The 19,390-nt window shown below is 39.6% G+C and overlaps 1 protein-coding gene across 4 annotated transcripts in view; it reads left to right on the forward strand.

Moving 5' to 3' along the window:
* Positions 1-19,390, forward strand: part of Nckap5 (NCK associated protein 5) — a 786,161-nt gene that overhangs the window by 280,594 nt on the left and 486,177 nt on the right. Inside the window, exon 1 of one of the 4 annotated variants that reach the window (XM_048345604.1) lies at positions 16,190-16,524. The exons of the other annotated variants lie outside the window; for them this stretch is intronic. The gene's annotated coding sequence lies outside the window, so the exon portion shown is untranslated. Of the gene's footprint in view, positions 1-16,189; positions 16,525-19,390 lie in introns of those variants that run through there. 4 annotated transcript variants of the gene reach the window in all.

Consider the following 19,390-nt stretch of genomic DNA (forward strand, 5'->3'; position numbering starts at 1 on the left):
AAAATTTTATTGCAGCAAGACATCATTATATACTTTCCAGCCTGATGATAGAAAAGTATCTTCTAAATTGTTATTCAAACATTTCATACATACTATAATGGTATACTCAAGGAAAGAGGGTGGGGTGAAATTGGAACTCTCATACTTAGCTTTTGAAAATAATTTGGCAGTTGCTCAAAATGTTAGGCATAAGATACTAGAGGACTTTCAATTCTACTACTTAAGTATATACACAGAATATGAAAACACACCATTGAAGAATGTGAATGTGAATTCTTATAGGCCGTTATTTATAGCCAAAGAACAGTGTAAATGCCAGTAAGAGTCAAAATTTAGAATTTGCCAAGCAATTCCACACTCTCCACAGTGTGTATGAGAGTCATTATTATTTTGCAATCTTCATAACACATGACATTTCAACCTGTTACACTTTGTCATAATTCTAGTAGATATGAGTGAATCTTATTGTAATTTTTATTTTTATCTTTGATATTGAATATGTTTTCATCCATTTATTTGTCCACTTGGTCCTTTTCTAAACTGTATGTTTAAATCTGTTTTTTATTGTTGTTGGGGCATTTTATTAGGTGGTAGGATTTTGTTATAATTTTTGTATTTTATTTTTATATTTAAGTAGTTAAAACGACTTGTCATTCAATAATGTAGTATATGCATTCAGGGAACCCTGATCAATGGCACCCCATTCATCATTCTCTCCCATACCTCTCAACTCCATCCCTTCCATCTATGTTCTTAATTTTGTAGAATATACACTGAAATTTATGACTGCGTTTTCCCTTTCTCCCTTTATAAAGCATACTCCTTTATAATATAGAGGAACAGAAAAGGCTCACTGACAGGTTCCATGGCCTTTCAGGCCAGTATCAAATGACATTTTGGTTGTAAGCAAGGACCAGAAAAATCCTGTAAGATGCACATGTATAATTTCTTTTGTAAAGGCTCCCTCGCAAAATTTACCCCATTTCATCTAAACAGTCTCCCTCTGTATCCAATCTCAATTTCTATGGTTTTTCTCAAATCCTTTACCTTCACACTGGTTATCTTAATGAGGCCATATGAGGAAGCATTAGGACTCTTCTTTCTATTCAGAGGAGGACTTGGCTGAGGTGGGAGGATTTATCACTTGAAATTTGAGTCTACCTCAGCTCTGAAGACTGAGGCCTCAATCCCATATATCCTAGGATTAACTCACTTTGACAGGGAACTCTCTATCTGTAGGTTGCATATGATTTACAGAAACCAGAACTTCCTCTCTAGAAGCCTTTACAAATTATGAGGAGAGTGCATTTGATAGGGTTGGAATAAGGGAGCCCTATCCATGTTCCTTCTAATAGGAAATTGGAACAATCTGGATTCAGGTGTAATTATGTGGTTCCACCATTAGAATAGCTGTCTTGGTCATGAGCAAAATCTGATACAGCCTTTCCTAGGTGGGCCAAGATTTGAGGGAACATTGCTTGTCTTTCCCTCCATTGTCTTCCCTATAGGCCTTTAATGTAAGCTGGAAACTCAAGAGGAAGAATTTACAAAAAAGCCTCAAAATCTGAGAGAAAGCAGAAAGTTACATTAAAATCCTTTCTAAAAGTGAAGAGCCAGACTTTGAAGTTAGGCCCCACTTTACCACGCGAACCCCACTTTACCACGTGAACCTGAGATAAGCAGACCCTGTGAGCAAACCCAGGACAAGCTTCTTAGGGCCCAGCCGGACAAGAACTCTAACCACCCCCAGAATGCCTCCAGCCTCTAATCTTGCTTGCTTGAACACCTGATTGCTATAACTTTGTTTTTTTGTCTTGCTTGAACACTGGATGGCTGTAACTTTGTTTTTTGTCTTACTTGAACACCTGATGGCTTTAACTTTTTTTTTTTTTTTTTTTGCCTTTATAAGCCCTGTGCAATCGCAGCTCCGGCTTCCTCCCAACCTCCACTGTGTTGGTGGGTAGGACCAGGGCCGAGTTGCAGCTCACCTGAATAAAGTCTTGCCTTGCTTTTGCATTTCGACGTCTGAGTCTTGGCCTTCTTGGTGGTCGTTTTGCGACTTGGCATAACAAAAGAAATTTCTCCTTCTCTAAAAGAAAATACTGTTGGAAGTTCTTTCTCTAAGAGAAAATTCCTTTTAAAAATGTATTTGGTTAAAACACTCTATAAGACAGTTTCACTAAAATTATTTTTCTGTAAAAGAATGTCATTAAATTACTTTTCCTCTAAAAGAAAAATTTGTTTACTGTGTATTAAATTGCACCTTGGGGAGGCAGGGACATAAATATAAGGAAACAGTTTGGTATTTGGTTCTGGGGATTGGAAAAGGCTTAAGAAAGAGGTGAATCAGGAAGGATGTAGTTCAGAGCATGTACCTAGCTTTATGCAAAGCCTAAAACTTAATTTCAAGCCCCAAAATAAACATAACAACAACAAAAAGAAACAGCTGTAGACTTGTTCTTCTGTTAAGTGTTTCATCTTAGAAACATCCCTTCTAAGGCCACATGGTTAGTCTTGTATTGTTCAACTCTCTAATGTTAGTGGTGACACTTGACCTATCCTAATATCCTGTGGCTCAGTAGAATACTAGTCAATGAACAAAAAAAAGCATCAAGTACCGAGTTAGAATCCCAGTTTTAGACCAAAACCAAACAAACCACCATGACAAACAAAACAAACGAAAAAAATTCATTTTTCAGTATCATTTCCAACACCAAGACTAGGACTCATATAAGCAGAAGCATCAAGACCAAGCTGGGAAGATCTGGCTGCCACACTTCTGTTATAGATCTTTAAATCTGAACATGAAAGTGCCACTTGGGTACTAAATGTAACAGTGGAAACCCTCTAGGCAATAAGCCTCTCCTTCCTGAAAACAGTTGCCATCACGGGAGGTGTTTACTGTTTCCACAGGCCAGTCTTATTCTCAAATTGCAGTGTTAGCTCATCCTGACAAAGAACATGGAAAGGATCTGAAGGAAAAAAAAAAAAGGCATGTCTCTCTAACAATAACCATTTTTCCTTCAACTTGATCTCCTGGCACTTAGCCTGTACCTTAGTTGATTTTTTTTAATAATGATAACTTCCAGGAGAACAATGTCTGCTGAATCCACTGCCAATCATTCATGGGAGAGACAAGACTTAGGAAGTAAAGTTATCACCTTTAAACTTCTCAGAGAAATAAGTTGTCAAGATTTTTACAAGACCCACTGGTCTCTCAGGGTGTAGCAGATCAAGAATCTGTTTCTAGCACACCCTCCAGGCAATTCTGATCTCACTCAACTTTGAGAACCTGTATTCGATCAATGGTCAACTGTATTCAATCAATGGCCATCATTACTTTTACTCATTCCCTGTGAAATAAACTCAGTAACAAACATTTTCTTTTTCTGCCAAGCAGAGACCAAAGTTAAAACAGGGTCTGTTTTATAGCAACTTCTACTTTCAACTCTGTAGCTTGTTTGTGAAACAATTTAATATTACTCTCAGGAGAACCTCAAATACCAGTGATATAAAGCGATTACTATTCCTCTGATTAAAAAGAACTTTCATTGGTGTAAACCTGATACAACTAAAGTAAATAGCACTCCCCTTTACTTGAAAGGCAACTAGAAAGTCATTTTGCTCTGACAACAAAAAGTCTCTGATATAGAGAAAGAAGTTTCTCACCTTTTGAAAGACAAGACAAATGAAATATGTGGTAGAACACAGTTATAAGAGTCTGGGCTCTCCCATTGGAGAATCAAAGGAATATCTTAATGCATATAAACTTTTTTATTAAGTTCATTTACTTATTGTCAAAATGGTGTACAGAGGGGGTTATGGTTTCATACATAGGCAATTTCCTATCAAACTTGTTACCTCCTCCCTCATTTTTCCCCCACTTCCCCTCTTCACCAATACCCCCCCACACACAAGTTGTACAGTTGGTTTACAGCATATTGTCTTGTTAGTATTGCTGTTGCACTGGTTTACCTTTTACCCCTTGTCTCTTCATTTTGAGGTTCCCCTTCCCTTCCCTAGTTACAATAAACATATATACAATACCGAGGGTACCAAAATCAGTTACAGTGACATCAGGGGTAAAACTCTGGGAAAGAAAGGTAAGAAAATGCAATAATTTGAATATAGCAATTTGAAAATAGCAAAACAATGATAAACAACTTATTTTCATAACTTGGAGTTCATTTTGCTTATCATCATCTTACATGTTCATATGTACATAGCTATTGACCTATTGTGATCTTCTCCTAGAACTATCCTAGACATGTACTAATTTTTACCAATGAGGGAACCCATAAAGTCTGTTTCTTTGAATCTGGCTCACTTCACTTAGTTTGATTTTTTTCCAAGTCCTTTCATTTCCTATAAATGGGGCTATGTCATTCTTTCTGAAAGAGGCATACAATTCCATTGTGGATGAATGGATTAAGAAAATGCATACTAACTTAATTTAGAGAAAGACCTTGTGTTTATAGCCCTGATTTGTGCAACAATAACCCGCAGAAAGTAAGTAGTGTTGGAACTTGGAAAATATTGCTCCTATAACCCCTAGAATGTCAAACTTAGAATACCTACTTCAAAACCTCATTGTTCTAATGACAAGGAAATGCTTCAATGGTTCTCTGTACTCCTGTACAACATAATAAATATCACTGGTAAATTTGGTGGAAATGTTAGCTCTCCAACTTATTTTTCCAGTAGTGGGTAGACTGGTACAGCAATTATCAAGCCTTGGAGGTACTTTTGATCTTGCTAAACTTCCACCATCATTGCATCTTTTCCCCATGCACATTCATGTGCCTTCTCTGCTAATATATGAGGTTCATTAGCATTTTGAAACTACGGTTCATCTGATCATAACTTATCTATGAAAATATCTCTTGAAAATCTCATATTGAGGCTAGGAGACAGAAGCACTAGGTGATGTGCTTCCTCACATAAGCTGAAAAATTCAAGCTTAATTAAAGCAAAGCAAACCAAAGGTAGCTGCATAGCCATGAATTTGACATTTGTATTTCCTAAACAAGAACTATTTTAAATAGTAGCATCCTAATAGTACGTGCGAGGCTCACATTTGTAATAATCCTAGCTACTCATGAAGCTGAGATCTGACATTCACAGCTGAAATCACACCAAGCAGGAAGGTCTGCAAGACATTTATTCATTTTTTCATTTCTTTATTGTCAAAGTGATGTACAGAGAGGTTACAGTTTCATACATAAGGCAGTGCATATATTTCTTATCCAACTTGTTTCCTCCTCCCTCGTTTTCCCCCATCTCCCCCTCCCCATTTCCCTCCTCCCCATGAGTTATACAGTTGGTTTATACCATATAGTTTTGTAAGAATTGCTGTTGCATTGGTTTGACTTTTTATCCTGTCTCTTAATTTTGGTATTCCCTCTCCCCTAGTTCCAATACACGTATATACAATCTCCAGGGTACTAAAATTGTGATATCAGGGGTAAAACCACAGGAAAGAAATACAAAACAAAAGGCATAATTACACTTATTGTTGAAAATAACAACAGTAAGAAACCACTTGTTTCCATAACTTGAAGTTCATTTTGCTTAGCATCATCTTATGTGTTCATGTGGACATAGCTATTGAGCTATTGTGATATTCTGCTAGACCCTCCTAGTCATGTACTAATTATTCACAATGAGGGAAACCATAGAGTCCATGTTTCTTTGGGTCTGGTTCACTTCACTTAATATAATTTTTCCAAGTCCTTCCATTTCCTTACAAATGGGGCAATGTCATTCTTTCTGACAGAGGCAAAGAATTCCAATGTGTATATGTACCACATTTTCTTGATCCACTCATCTACTGAGGGGCATCTGGGTTGCTTCCATATTTTAGTGATGGTAAATTGTGCTGTGATGAACATGGTTGTGCTGGTAACTTTAGTGTGGTCTTGCTGGTAATCCTTTGGCTAAATGCCCCAAAATGGGGTTTCTGGGTCATAGGGGAGCTCTATGTTTAGCCTTTTAAGAAACCTCTACACTGCTTTCCAGAGTGGTTGAACAAGTTTACATTCCCACCAAGTAGTAGGGCTCCCTTTCGGCCACATCCCCTCCAGCATTTGTTATTGATTTAAACACCAAAAAGTCAGAAGTGAAGCTGTGGTTCAAGTGGCAGAACACTAGCCTTGAGCCAAAAAGGGGAGAGGGCCTCAGAGACAGCACAAAGGCCCTAAGTTCAAGCCCCAGGAAAAAGTATAAAGAGAGTTAAATCTGATGCCTAGTATAACTGTAATTGTTACTGGCTATTTTTTAAAGTATCTTTCCCAGCAAAATCTTAACCTATTAAATATCCCAAACACTTTTGGAAATGGAAAAAAAAATCAGTGTGGGAAACCCACAGCCCTCCTGTGTCAGAAAATGAATACACAAGAGATGTAGAAAATTTTTGCCAAGGCATTTTTATTTCTATACAGAACACCACACTGCTACTACTCTCAGTAGTTTGCTTGGCAGGCACACCAGGCAAGGTAATCTGCTCAGTTTATATCCTAACCAAGGAGTGACACTGTCCTTCTCTTTATTGCTACAAGAATCATTGTAAGTTTCAGTCACAGGTCCTTTCTAGGCAGAGGCTGTCACACTGGAGGGAAGGGTGCACATTTTCCTCAAGGTTTTCTGGGGATGGAGTTGGAAATGGGGCTAGAATGGGGCTACAGTTGGAAGGATTTGGTAAAGTCAGTGGAAAGTTTCCACTGAAGTGGAGGGTCTATTCTTTAAGTCCACTGGTAAGGAAATGGCCTGCCTGGTTACCAACAACACAGATGATAGTTAAAAATCTAAGTCAAGGAACAAATAACTCCAGGAAATGTCAGTACAAAATGATGACTAGTTGCAAGATTGAGATGATTCAGCTTGACCAAAAGGATTTCTTTTCCTCATACCTGGAATCCTGTGGAAGTTTTTTACTGTGACAATCACCCAATACAACAATTATTTTTCTAAGCACATGTTCTTGGGGGAGCAGTGCAGGCAGTTCATTTACCAGTGGGAAAGTAACTTATTTACCCTAATTATTTTTATGTAAACTAGCCACAATTGGACAAAGCAGATGTGGTAAATCAATTTAGCAAGGCAATTTACTATGTTGAGGTTTATTGAGTAATAGGGAGCATCAGGAAATTTGTGCAAATATTTTTGAGAATTTGTCCTGGTTATGCAAATGTCACATAATTAGTTACCATACTTTTCATGCAAAATTAAACTTGCTATAATAATCAGACTAAAGGCTAGTGAACATGAAAACATTTATTTTTATAACAGGCTGTAAATTGAGTGCAAACCACAGGTAAATCTAATTCCAACCTTCCACATTATTATTCTAAACAAACAAATGCAACAAAAGATAGGAGTATTCCCTGACTCTGGGCAGCACTTGAATTGTCAGTATCAGAAGAAGTAGAAGCAGTTCATTCTGTTTTCTGGACTCAATGGCTTTAGCTATCATTAGCCAGGCAGTCTTTCTAGCTTCTATTATGGAAAGACTCCTCAGCACAATTGTTTAATACTTTCCAGACAAAAGCAAATTACTGATTTGGATTCTTTTGAAATATAACTAGTCTTCAGTCTCTAGCAGCTCCAGGCTGAGAGGCTGGATAAAATGGGGACTTGTAGCATGGTATCTTCCCTTGGCTCACTTTGTCAACAGTCCCACTAGCAGGTGGGCTTTCTGGACTATGTCTTGCTTACCAAAGTTCTGTGTTTTCTGTTGGAAATTTTTGAAGTCCTACATGCCTCGAAGCCACTTGATCTGTAACCCATCTCTTTGCCCAGGATGGGGAGTATGAAACTTGGCAGTGACTGCCAAGTGACTAGGCAAACCAGAACAAATTGACCATTCTAATATGATCTTACTTTCCCCTCTGACTCTTCAATTTTGAACCCATTCTTTACCCATTCTAGGCTTCTGTAGTTTTTAGTACATTCCCATTTCCTCACTGATAGTGATCTTGGCCTCAAACTCTAGGCCTTAATACTAAGAATCTCTTTTGTTCATCCACTCTCCACTTCTTTCATAATCCCAATCATTGACTCAAGCAATATTTACTGAAGGTGGATTACTCTGGAATAAAGGGTTACCATCTGTCTAGGGACTCACTCAAAGTGTTTCCAGTGTCTCCAACCCTCCCCCTTTACCCCTTTAGATAGGTCAGTGTGCACTACAGCCATTTTGCTATCCTTGAGCTGAGAACTATGGTGACAACTCAATGTTTGAACATTCAGTGGGAATAGCCCTTCAACAAGGAGAGATTAAGTTGTAATCAAGGCTTGTAGCTATGTGGTTTAAATAAGTCACTGTTGAGATTCCACTTTTGTTACTTAAATTATACTCTACTGTCTTTTAGAAATGTTGTATTTGGGGGCATAATATAATAGCTCTAAAATCTAGACTTGTTAAGCTCTCTTCCATGTTAGTATCAATTTTAGAATGAGAGTTGTTTTTTTTACCAAAAGGAGAAGCCTAAAACTATGCTAACTCTTTAAAAGAAATGTTACTATTTGACATATTTATCTTTTAGAATAAATAATGATGGACATGTTAGAGATACTTTGTTAAAATAAAAAATGGACACAATCTAGAAGAAAAACTAAAAATACAAAAAAGAGTATAAAACGACAATGTGAGGATACCCTCACATTGGAAAGGCTTAGTTTCCTAGAAATGTTGGCTGCTAAAATTTTCTGACATCTTCATAAATCAACTCTCATCCTATTATACTAACTGGAGGTAGTCTCCAACCAAAGCAATTCTTTATTAGATGAAGTCTCCATTTCCAAGAGAATATTAAAATGATGGCAGTGTTACCTTTCAATTTTATGCCTGGTCACAGCCCAGTATTAAATTAGATAAAACATAAAATGCTAAATGTGTTTGTACAAGTGATTCCATACAAACAATTGTTGCTGCCTGTGTTCCTTCTGCTCCACCAGATGGAATTTGTGGACAGGCCAGGAGAAGCTACTCCAATTACTTTGGGCCCTTGCAGATACTTGCAGGCAGTTGCCCCTAGGACTGTGACAGGCAGGATGGCAGCACAGGATTCAAGACCCTAAGTGCTATAGGAACTTGTATTCCAGGTGTTTTATGAGGCCTTAAGTGTTAGAGCTCTTTTTTGCCCACCATAGTCTTTACTGAAGGCCGGTGCCTGTCCCTGAAGCTCTGAACATTTGTTCCTGGACCAGTCATCTTGTCAGCCTTGCAACTTCCCTGCTGCCAAGGCAGCTTCCTCTCTGTCACTGTTGCTGCTTTTGCTGTTTATATCATGAGCCCAGAAAAAGTGAGCATGAGCACTGGAGAGAAAATCATTACTAGGATCTGACTATACTATCAGGGATGTGGTGAGAAAAGTGTCTCCCAGATGCTCACAAAATGAGTTATGCAGCCTGCTTATGTTGCTAGAGGAGAAAGAGACAAGGATGTTTGCACCAGTCCTAGCAGTTCCCTCATGTTTGTGCCAATCATGGTACAGTCTGCTATGCAAATGAAGGAATTTGTGCCAATCATGGTACAGACCATGATACAAATAAAGAATTGTGCTTTTGCCAATCACAATTTTTTTCTTCGTTGGGCTAAAGTGCCAATCTGATGGGAATGGCAGTTGTGGCTGTGGTCCTTGTTTCTTTTGAGCCAAATTCCAAATACAGGCTGCTTACTGGGGCAATGCCTTCTGGAACTATGCTTTGGGTGTTGGCTGGAGTGCAGGTTGGCTTCCTGTTGACTGTTGCCTGTTGCTCAAGGTATCTGAGTACACTAAAAGGTTCTAGAAGCTTCCAGTTATGTGATAAATTTCTCCAGCCTCCAAGAACTCAGCACATTTATAAGAAAAAGTAAACTTGCAAAAGGGTATTTGCAGCTAAGCTTATCATTTAACAACCTTTAATACCATTTTAACAATGGTAAACTTCTGTTAGGGTGTCTGAGAATAAAATAGGTCTCTAATATTGGTTTATGTGCATTGAGCTTTTTTACATTTTTTTTTTCTGAGCAGGTTTTATTTTTATGAACTCCAGAACCTGGTATATGGGGGTGACAATTTAACATGTTCATTTAACATGTTCATTTAAGTGTCCAGTACTTCATCACAATAAGTTCAATAATTATTTCCTTCATACAGTAATTTGTCACATTTTTTGTTATTTGTGGAAGTTCATCACTTTTGTCAGACTCATTTTATGCAGAAAGATTCTCTTAACAGTAAGTCAATAGATTTAAATAGCGATAATCCTTTTAACCTGTAAGTATAACCATTAAGTCAACAAACATTTTAGTATCACAGTGTTAATGACACTCAGCTACTTGTGGGGGGTGGGAATTGAGAAAGTTACAATATACTAAGTCATGCATACAGTTCACAGCAAGCATTATTAACACTCCCACTGAGACACTGAGATAGAGTACCACAAGGCTAAAACTGAGTTGTGGAAAATAATGACCAGAAACATATTTATATTTAATTATCTTGTATAACATGCCAGTAAAACAAGTTTCTTTCTCTGTGTTAGTGATGAGGAACTCGGATTAGAGTCCAATTTACAGTATTGGAGTAGGTAGTAGAAAACAGTAATACATTAAATCACATGAAAGCAAGCTAAATACTCCTCTTTCCAGTAGTTTTTTTTTTAATGTAAAAACACTCTATTATTAGTAGTTTACTTTTAGTGTATACTGTCTGAAATATTTCATTGTGATCTTTCCACATATGCATTCATGTACTTCAATCAAGTTTTTGCCCTTTACTAATCTTTCTTATCCCTTCCTCTTGATCTCCAGTGTCTTAGAAGGGAATTGAGAGTTTACAGTTTTAACAAGTTTCAGGAACTCAGGATTTGCATACCACAGAACTGGAGCAGCTCTAAATCTTTTATGTGTTTGAAGTATGCAAAGACTTAATGTTCTCAATATTTCAACTACCTGCAGATAAAGTGTTTGTTCATATACCTTTCTCCTACCCATTCATTCAACACTCTCCAGGTAAACACTTGCATTACATTTCCTAATAGCTTCCAGTATGGCAAAAAGTAGGAAAAGAAAGATTAAATAGGTCATTTGAATACTTTATAGGTATTTGTTAACTTTATTTCTGTGATCGTGTAAAACTATAAAAAAGGAATAAACAGAAAACACATGCAAAATTATTAACAATGTCGGAAACACAGCAGGATTCAGCCTCCATAGCTTATATCTCTCAGAAACTGACAATCACATAGTATATCCTCCATTCACTTCTGACAAACTGCTATAGCTATGAGCATCTCTGAACATTTTGGGGTTTTCTTCCATATTTAGCTTAGGAGGACAGCAAGGGTCAAATCAGGATAAAGCTAAGGAAAGGATGTGTGAGAGAAGGACAGGAAGCACCATGTCACACCAAATATACTGTCAATTCCTATAATCAGATATAATTCAAAGCAAATCACAAATATTGGTTCATACTGTGTACCAGCTCCCATTAGTGCCAACCAGCCTCAAGACACATTCCCTTGAGTCAACTTACTCCTTGGGGTAGAGGAGAGCAGTGACAGCAAAATGAAATACACAGAATCAGCACCAACTATGGGGAGATCTGAGAGAGTACAAATAAACTTAGTTCAAATAAACTTAAAGATAAACACAAGTTTAAAAGATTCAGACTTAGAGCCTAGGCTTTAATAATCAACCAATCAATCCTGAATGCACTTCTGTAAGATTTGAGGTACCTGCTGGCTTCTCCGTGGGAGAAATGTTTTTCCTGCCCTCAGATTGACATCAGCAATTTAAAATTTTGTTCGCAGAAAAATCCAAAAATTTCCTCTGGGAAATGGCACATGGTTACTCAGCAGGGAAAGATTAAAGTTGAGCTGGGTGCTAGTGGCTCATATCTGTTATCCTAGCTACTTAGGAGGCTAAGACCATGAGGATCATGAGGATCATAAAGTCTGTGAGGACCTTGTCTCCAATTAACCACCAGAAAGATGGAAGTGGAGCTGTGACTCATGTGGTAGCACAGTTGACTTGAACAAAAAAACTCAGGGACAGTGTCCAGACCCAGATTTCAAGACCATAACTGGCACAAAAAAGGGGAAAAAAAAAACAAAAACAAAAACACAAGCCTGAACTCCAAATGACTCCTTGACTTCCATTGGAAAAAAATGCCTACTTTATATACATCATTGACCCTATAAGTTTCCGAATTCCTTATGATGTTCAAAAGCCTAGGCTATAGGGAACTTATCTTCCCTGTACAACATAGAAGTAGAGGGAACAAACCAGGCCTGTTGGGCAAACACATCTCAATTCAGCCTCAGGGAAGGATCAAAGGCATGAATGGATTTTTGGTAACTCCTAAGGCTTATTTTGTAACATAGTAATTCGATTCCTATCACCTTGTATGAATATCAATACAAAATGGATCAAATACCCTTAATGTAAGACCTGACCATGAAGCTATTTCAGTAGCTTCATGTAGCTTCAGTAGGAGTAACATTAAGACTCCTTGTCAAAGGCAGGATCTTTCTACGTAAACATCCAGAAGCAAAGAAAATGAAAGAAAGAGCAGATTTCTGGGATAGCATCCATTTCAGTATGTTTCAGTATGGCAAAGCATGTGTTGACAAGGTGACAGGATGTCTTCCAGAAGTGTTCTTCTAAATTTCCATACCTGATTCATACCATTGTTACTAATTTAAATTTTCTGGAACATGGTCAAGGAAAAGATTCTACATGAGACTGCTCAAGTTCATTTTTTTCTTGCTATACACCAATTTTTTTTTAAATTTAAGAAGATTCTTGCAACAGCATTCATGGACCATAAATTGAGAATCTTTTCAATACAAGACACTTAATTCTTTCCTTGATTAATTGATCCTGTGTACTTTGAATAACTCATGTACCTAACCTTTCTCAAGTGCTGTGATACTGCATCTTATATTACGAACAGGTGCTAAACAAGTTACCTAGTAACTTAGTAATCTGGATAAATGTATACTTTTCTATAAAGAGATAACTCATATAAGGAGTCTATGATAAACAGTTCATTACTTTCTTGAAATACTTTTCTTACTGTGCTCCCAGTTGGGGACCCAGTCTCTTGGTTTGCCTTCATATTTATGACAGTTTCAGCTGTTCCTTTCATCTCTTGATTGTTTAAAGTTGGACTACTCATGACTCAGTCCATGAACTAATTTGTCTTCACAGTCTTGATGGAGTTAATATAATGATCTTTACTGTATGCAATCATCTATAGTCTATACAATCCCCAAATTATACTTTGATATTTATCTAGTTGTCTGTTTAACATCTTATTTGGGTTGATAACATGAAAGACAGTTAACAACCACAAAAGCAAGCTCTACACAACCAAGTTCCACTATCATTAAAAATTCTACACAAAATTAACTTTAAAAAATGAATGTATCCTAGTCTTTACAAGTACAAAACCAAACTCCTGGGTGCTGTGGATAGATAGACCACTACCCAGGTGAAGCATATCCTAAGCATTCGTAAAGTCCTGTGTTTGAAGCTCAACACTACTAAAACAAAATGCATTCCACATAATTTTCCTCATTTGAAATGAGGAAAGTTATTTATACTTTCTTTCCTTTTAATAGCACAAAACAGTCTCAGATTGCCACCAATTAATTACTTTCTTGCTTTCCTGTCCCAGTTACCACCATTTACCTAGATTCTTGCAATAGCTAGTCAGAGATCTCTTAGCCTGTCTTTCACTTCCATAATTAATTCTCCACGTGGCTTGTAGATGAATCCAGTAAACCAAAAGTCAGATGATCAGTCCCTTCCTCTGTTTCTATGTCCTACCACGTCACTTACATATCAAGTCCTATTATTTTCTAGATCTTTGGATCTACCACTCTCCCCTGGCTCTGTTCTCTTCTTATAGCTTCATTCATGTTCTTGCCAGACACACAGTATCTAGTGACCATATAAACCTGTTCTTCCTACTTCCTGTGCTTGTCATCCTAGATACCTGCATGCCTTACAGGCATTCTTAATGAGATCTTCATGGACCGCTTTAAGCTAGTATTCTAACCAGCCTGCCCTACTTTTCTAGGTAGTATGGAACATCTTTTGACACTACAATTACATCTTATTATTTTCTGTCTTCTTGTCCAGTATACAAGCTCCACTACGTCATATTTTTTCTAAATCTTTACATATGTATGAACATTAATACATACTAATTACTCAATAAGTATACATGAGAAAATTGGGCAGGATACAGTTGGGGTTAGAAGTATGGACTTGGCAAGTTGGAGATGGGGCAGTCACTATGGCTACTTAGTTAGCTCTGATGAAATTGAAACCAGCATATAGGAAAATAACAACAGAACATAACAACATTTCTTGCTCAGGATGGTTCTTGAAGCGTCCCCTCTCTCCCAACGAAAATCTTTCATTGGAGGACACCAATTTCCTAAGCACTGTACTTAAACAAACTAGTTGCAACATAATGATGATTTATTGTGGTAGAAAAGACCTTTTTTGGAATACTTCATGGGATCAAAGTATATGTATATTTATGTATATGATCCTGTATGTTTACATATGTATTTATAATTGGGATCTTTCTCCAAACTTATAAAATATTAGTTAAAAAATAGCTTACAATCTAACCAGTAGTCAAAGTTGGCTTATTTACTTACTGGAGAGAGCCCCACTTTACTTTGTTACAATGTGTATGATTTTGAAATGAGATTTGAAAATCAAAACTTTGAAACCATCAGTATTCATCAAGTGCCCACAGTTATACAGTGTTATTGTAAGCATCACTGGACTCGAAAGTAAGTGGAAAGCAGCTTCTGCCTGGGTAAGTGGGTGCTTAATGTGGCTCTCACTCATTTATTTCCAAGTATAGCATAAACCAAAAGAATGATTTGGGCTCTGATTTAAAATCTATTCAATTTTCCCAGTAAAATATATTTGGGCCTACCTCTTAAGTAAATAGGTTAATTTTTGCCTTTTCAAATTCCCACTGTGATTTGTTTATCCAACAAAATCATTTCCCCAACAAACATTGTCATTCAGTGTAATTGAATATTTCTAAGTACTTGAAATAAATACATAAAGCCAGGCATATTCCCATTGGTGGAATTCTTTCATGTTTTAAGCCTTGCTTATAGGTCTCTTGGACTACTGCTTTTTATTATACAAAAAACAAAACAACAAAAAACCCTCCTGAGGTAATTCTTGTGTGTATCACCCAGAACAAATTTATGTAGTTGTACTAAAATTCTGTACTGAAATGGTTCAAAATATGTCATTGAAAAGAACACCTCATTTCATCTGCCGAAGAAACTATTTTAGTTTGGAAAGATATCCATTTTAGAACTCATTATTAGCTAATAAAATAGCATTTCTTGAAAAGTAGCATTTTTATGAGAAAATGGAAACGAAATTTATGAGAATACTTTAAACTCAAAACTGGGTCTGAGTTCAGCATTTTCTTAAAGTCGATTTCCTTTTACCCCCAGAAATACCAACAGGAGGCAAAGGGCCCAGCTTCTTGAGCCAGTTACATGCCCCTTGCCTCTTCCAGAAGCTTTATTCTCCAATGTAGTTGGGGACTAACTTCTGACTCCAGACAAATGGCTGTTAGTTCCAGTCCTTACCTGCCAATTAACAATGCTTTGCATACTGTGCCAGCCTCTGGGTCAGCCGCGTGATAAGATTAAGGAACCTGTTTGTTTAGTTCATTAGCAGAAATTCGTTCCACTCAGACAGAGCTGGGGGTGAGGGCGTCTGTTGGAATGGTTTTTTGTTGTTGTTGTTTTTTTCCCCTCTCCTTTTTTCTTTCTTTCTACTGGGACTGGGAAATAAAAGCACCATTTCCCCTTCGGATCTCAGCTTCCCCTTTCAGTTCCTTGGTTTGGGGCAGACAATAGAAGCTTCCAGGCCCCCTCTCCAGTCGTGGGTCCAGACGCCCTCTCCCCTTATTTCCCCTCCCCGCCCTCTCACCCCCATCCCCACCCACCCCCAACTCCAGCTCCAGGCGGAGATTTGTCAGAACCATTCGGTTGAGACTGATTATGATCGCAGCAGATGGGCTGGATTTGACAGCGCCGAATCTAAGCCGCTTGTGATGGGGGGGCCCCCGGAGGGGCGGGGCGGGGGAGAAGGTGGGGGTGGGAATCCCTGGGCCCACGCTGCCTGGTAGGAGCGCACGCCCGCCGCCCCGCCGGGCGCTCCGGGCGGCTCTTTAACGCGCGCCTCAGAGGAAAGTGGCACTGCCGACCCCAGGCGGAGCGCTAGGGTACGGGGTCTAGTGGCCTAGAGTGCAAGGGACCCGGGGAGAGGCCGGAACACGGGGCTGGCGGCGGAATACAACAAAGCCCAGAAGCGCAAGGTGCCCCGGCTGTGGAGCGCGTGCGGCCCACTGCTTGACATGGCAAGTTTGGCAACTCCAGGCTCTGCGCCCCGCACCTCGCTATCCCCCAATTGACGGCACCGCAGGGTCTGCTACCCCCGGCCCGGGCCCCGCTGCAAAATGCTCTACCACAGGCCAGGTAAGAAGACGCCCCCTGCGCCTCTCCAGGGCGTGTCCCCAGTGCCCAGCCTTCGTCCTCCAGTCCCTGGGCTTTCTCGGGGGTGCTGGCAGACCGCTTGCTTCTGCATGTCCCTCCTGGGTCACCTCGGTCCACTCTGCCCTCTATCGCCCTCCGGCATGGACGCCCGCCCTTGGAGCTTTACAGGATCCCAACTGCAGGGGGAGAAGTTCAGGAAGGTGGCGAGAGGTGAAGGGTTTCCTGCCGGAAAGCAAAGCCTGGCCCAAGGTGGCAGGAGGGGGGTTCTGGTCTGACAGTGTGCGCACCACCACTGCCACTCGCTGGCATGCAGCGCAACCCCTGCGCAGCCCACACGCGCACCTATCTTTCTTTCCACCTGTGGGGCCTCGCTGGTGTGTGTGTGTGTGTGTGTGTGTGTGTGTGTGTGTGTGTGTGTGTGTGTGTGTGTGTGTTTTTGCTGAGGGCGTAGATGAAAACATGCACATATGACCCTACAACTTCCATTCTACAGACTCCAGACTTGCTAAGGTTGAGGGTGAAGAGGGTGGAGAGTGAGAGCGTGGGGGTGGATCCCGTGACTCCTCTGGCCTATCTGAGCACCCTGGGCTCCAGCCATGTCTGTCATTTGGTCTTAAGTACGGTGTCTGAGTTTCCCATCTAGAAGGAGTGGGGGCCGGGAAGCTGCTGGATTTTACTAGCACTTTGTTGTGCCACTAGGAATCCCCTCTCCCTAGCCAGCAAGGTCACAAGGCCACTGCCTGGCCTGGGTCCAGCAGAATGCTTCTGCCCCACCTAGGACCAACCCACTCCTTCCTTAGAACTGGGTCCCTGGCCTTGGCTGCCCAGCTGAGGGCTGCTAGTTGCCTTCCTTACTGACACTGCCAGCCCCAGCACAGCCAGAGTGTGCCCTGTTGCTACTGGCAACTGCTTATGCCCAAAGCCAAGCCTCCTTAAGCAGCTTAATTCTGATGGATGGCCAGAAATACGATATTTTCTGGATGGGGAGCTGAGGGAAGGTACACAGGCCCACCTTTCCTCTGGAGACCACCCAGGGTGAGCACTCCTGAAGGCCGCACCCAACCCCTTAGAGAAAAAAAGGAAGGGAAAATAATCTCATTCTTCAAGCTAAACACCTCTACTGAGCCTGTCTTTGCTTTCTAGTTGAGTAACTGGTAGACACTGACATTTCTTTCCATCCTTGAGGCCATGTTAAGTTAGATAAAGTATATGAGGTCTGAGCTCTTAGCCACTACCTATCACCTCTTTTTCATCTTTATTTCTACTTCCTCCTACATGCTTCTCTTCACCTCTATAGTAACTAGAGCTGTTCTTGCAAAAATGTTCAGCAAAGGATTTTTCCAACAAGAAAGCATTGCATAGAAATACCTCTGTAAGTGACTTTTCTTTCTCACTCTGTGCCTCATCCCTTCTGTGACAGAGCTGGCGATTTTCAACTCTTAAGAAGACATAGTCCAGGAAAAGAGCCTTTGTTCCCAATGCTTCATACTTGGATAACCAAGGCCTACTTTGTGATTTTCATTTCAATCCTTTTTGGAGTGGCAGCTCCTTCTCCAAGCCATCCAAGCCATAATGCAGATTATTTTTTCTGGGCGAATAAACCTTTCTGGCCTACTCTATACTTTTCCTTCTGTTGCAATATTATTTTAGCAGCAAATTTTTACTCTAAGTTGTCATATTTAGCCTTTGCTAAATTTGTTTGCTTATTTTTGCTCACATAAGTGGTTTTGGAGAACTATGTGATACTTTGCTTTTGTCTGCAGTTTGAACTCAGGGCCTTAACCTTACTAGGTGAGATATTCCACCAATTACTTTACCCAAGCCTCTAGCCACACCCAATGCTCTTGAGTCATTCATTTACTTGTATCAAACAAAACTCTTTTGAGGGGGTTCCAATATGTTAGGCATTGGTATAGGCCCTGGGGTGGGAATGGACAAAGACAAGGTCCACATGAGTATCAGCATGTTAAAGTCCCCATTATAGCTGCATTGTGATTATAACTATGATGGTTAATATTATAACAGCCCACTTCATTTGATTAGGACTTTACAGTTTACAAAGGACTTTTATAGGCATTATCTCCTTTAATCCCAGTGGCAGGAATTTTAAATAGCAAGGATTCCACCAAAAGGCCCAGTAATGCTCACCAATCCTGCTTAATCAAAAAGAAAGAGAATGTTGCAAATCATCCCAACAGCTGATGGGGCTTTAAAACACAGAATAAACAATTTAGAAGAAGCTTATAGAGCTTAGTAACTGGAATGTAACTTGGAGAAGATAAGTAAAATGCATGCACTGAGTATATGAGCAGGAAGGCATTCTGGGAAGAAAGTGCCTCCTGTGAGCTTGGTGGCCCAGTGAACTATAGGCTTTGGAGGTGGCTCCCTGGTTTGGGGGTGGGGGGGAGATGGGAGCTGGACTGTTGCCTTATTCTAGGATCTAAAACTGGATGAAAGTGTTAGTACAAAGTTGCCCGGAGACTAGCAAATTAAGCAAAATGAGGGGGCAATGCTGTTACTTTCTTTAGCTACAAAGCATTCCTGAGATATTTGCAAGTTTCTAGCATATATTTACTAGAAAAATGATGCAATTTTCTGTACTTGGAGCATAAAAAATGAGCTTAGGTGCCTTGTGGGAAGCATAATGAAGACAATCAGGTTTTGATCACTTTTACCCATTATTTTGAGAACTGGGCGTAGCTCATATGGATAAAAAGCAGTTTCTCTTTTTTCATAATGTATAGAGAGGGTGGACAGAAAGCACTCATATAGAATTGCTTTTCTTTTCAGTTCCTTGAATACAGATAGTAACTCTTTTCTGACTTTCTCATTGTGAATATCCTTTGTA

This window comes from Perognathus longimembris, chromosome 4, assembly GCF_023159225.1.
Source record: "Perognathus longimembris pacificus isolate PPM17 chromosome 4, ASM2315922v1, whole genome shotgun sequence".
NCBI lineage: Eukaryota > Metazoa > Chordata > Mammalia > Rodentia > Heteromyidae > Perognathus > Perognathus longimembris.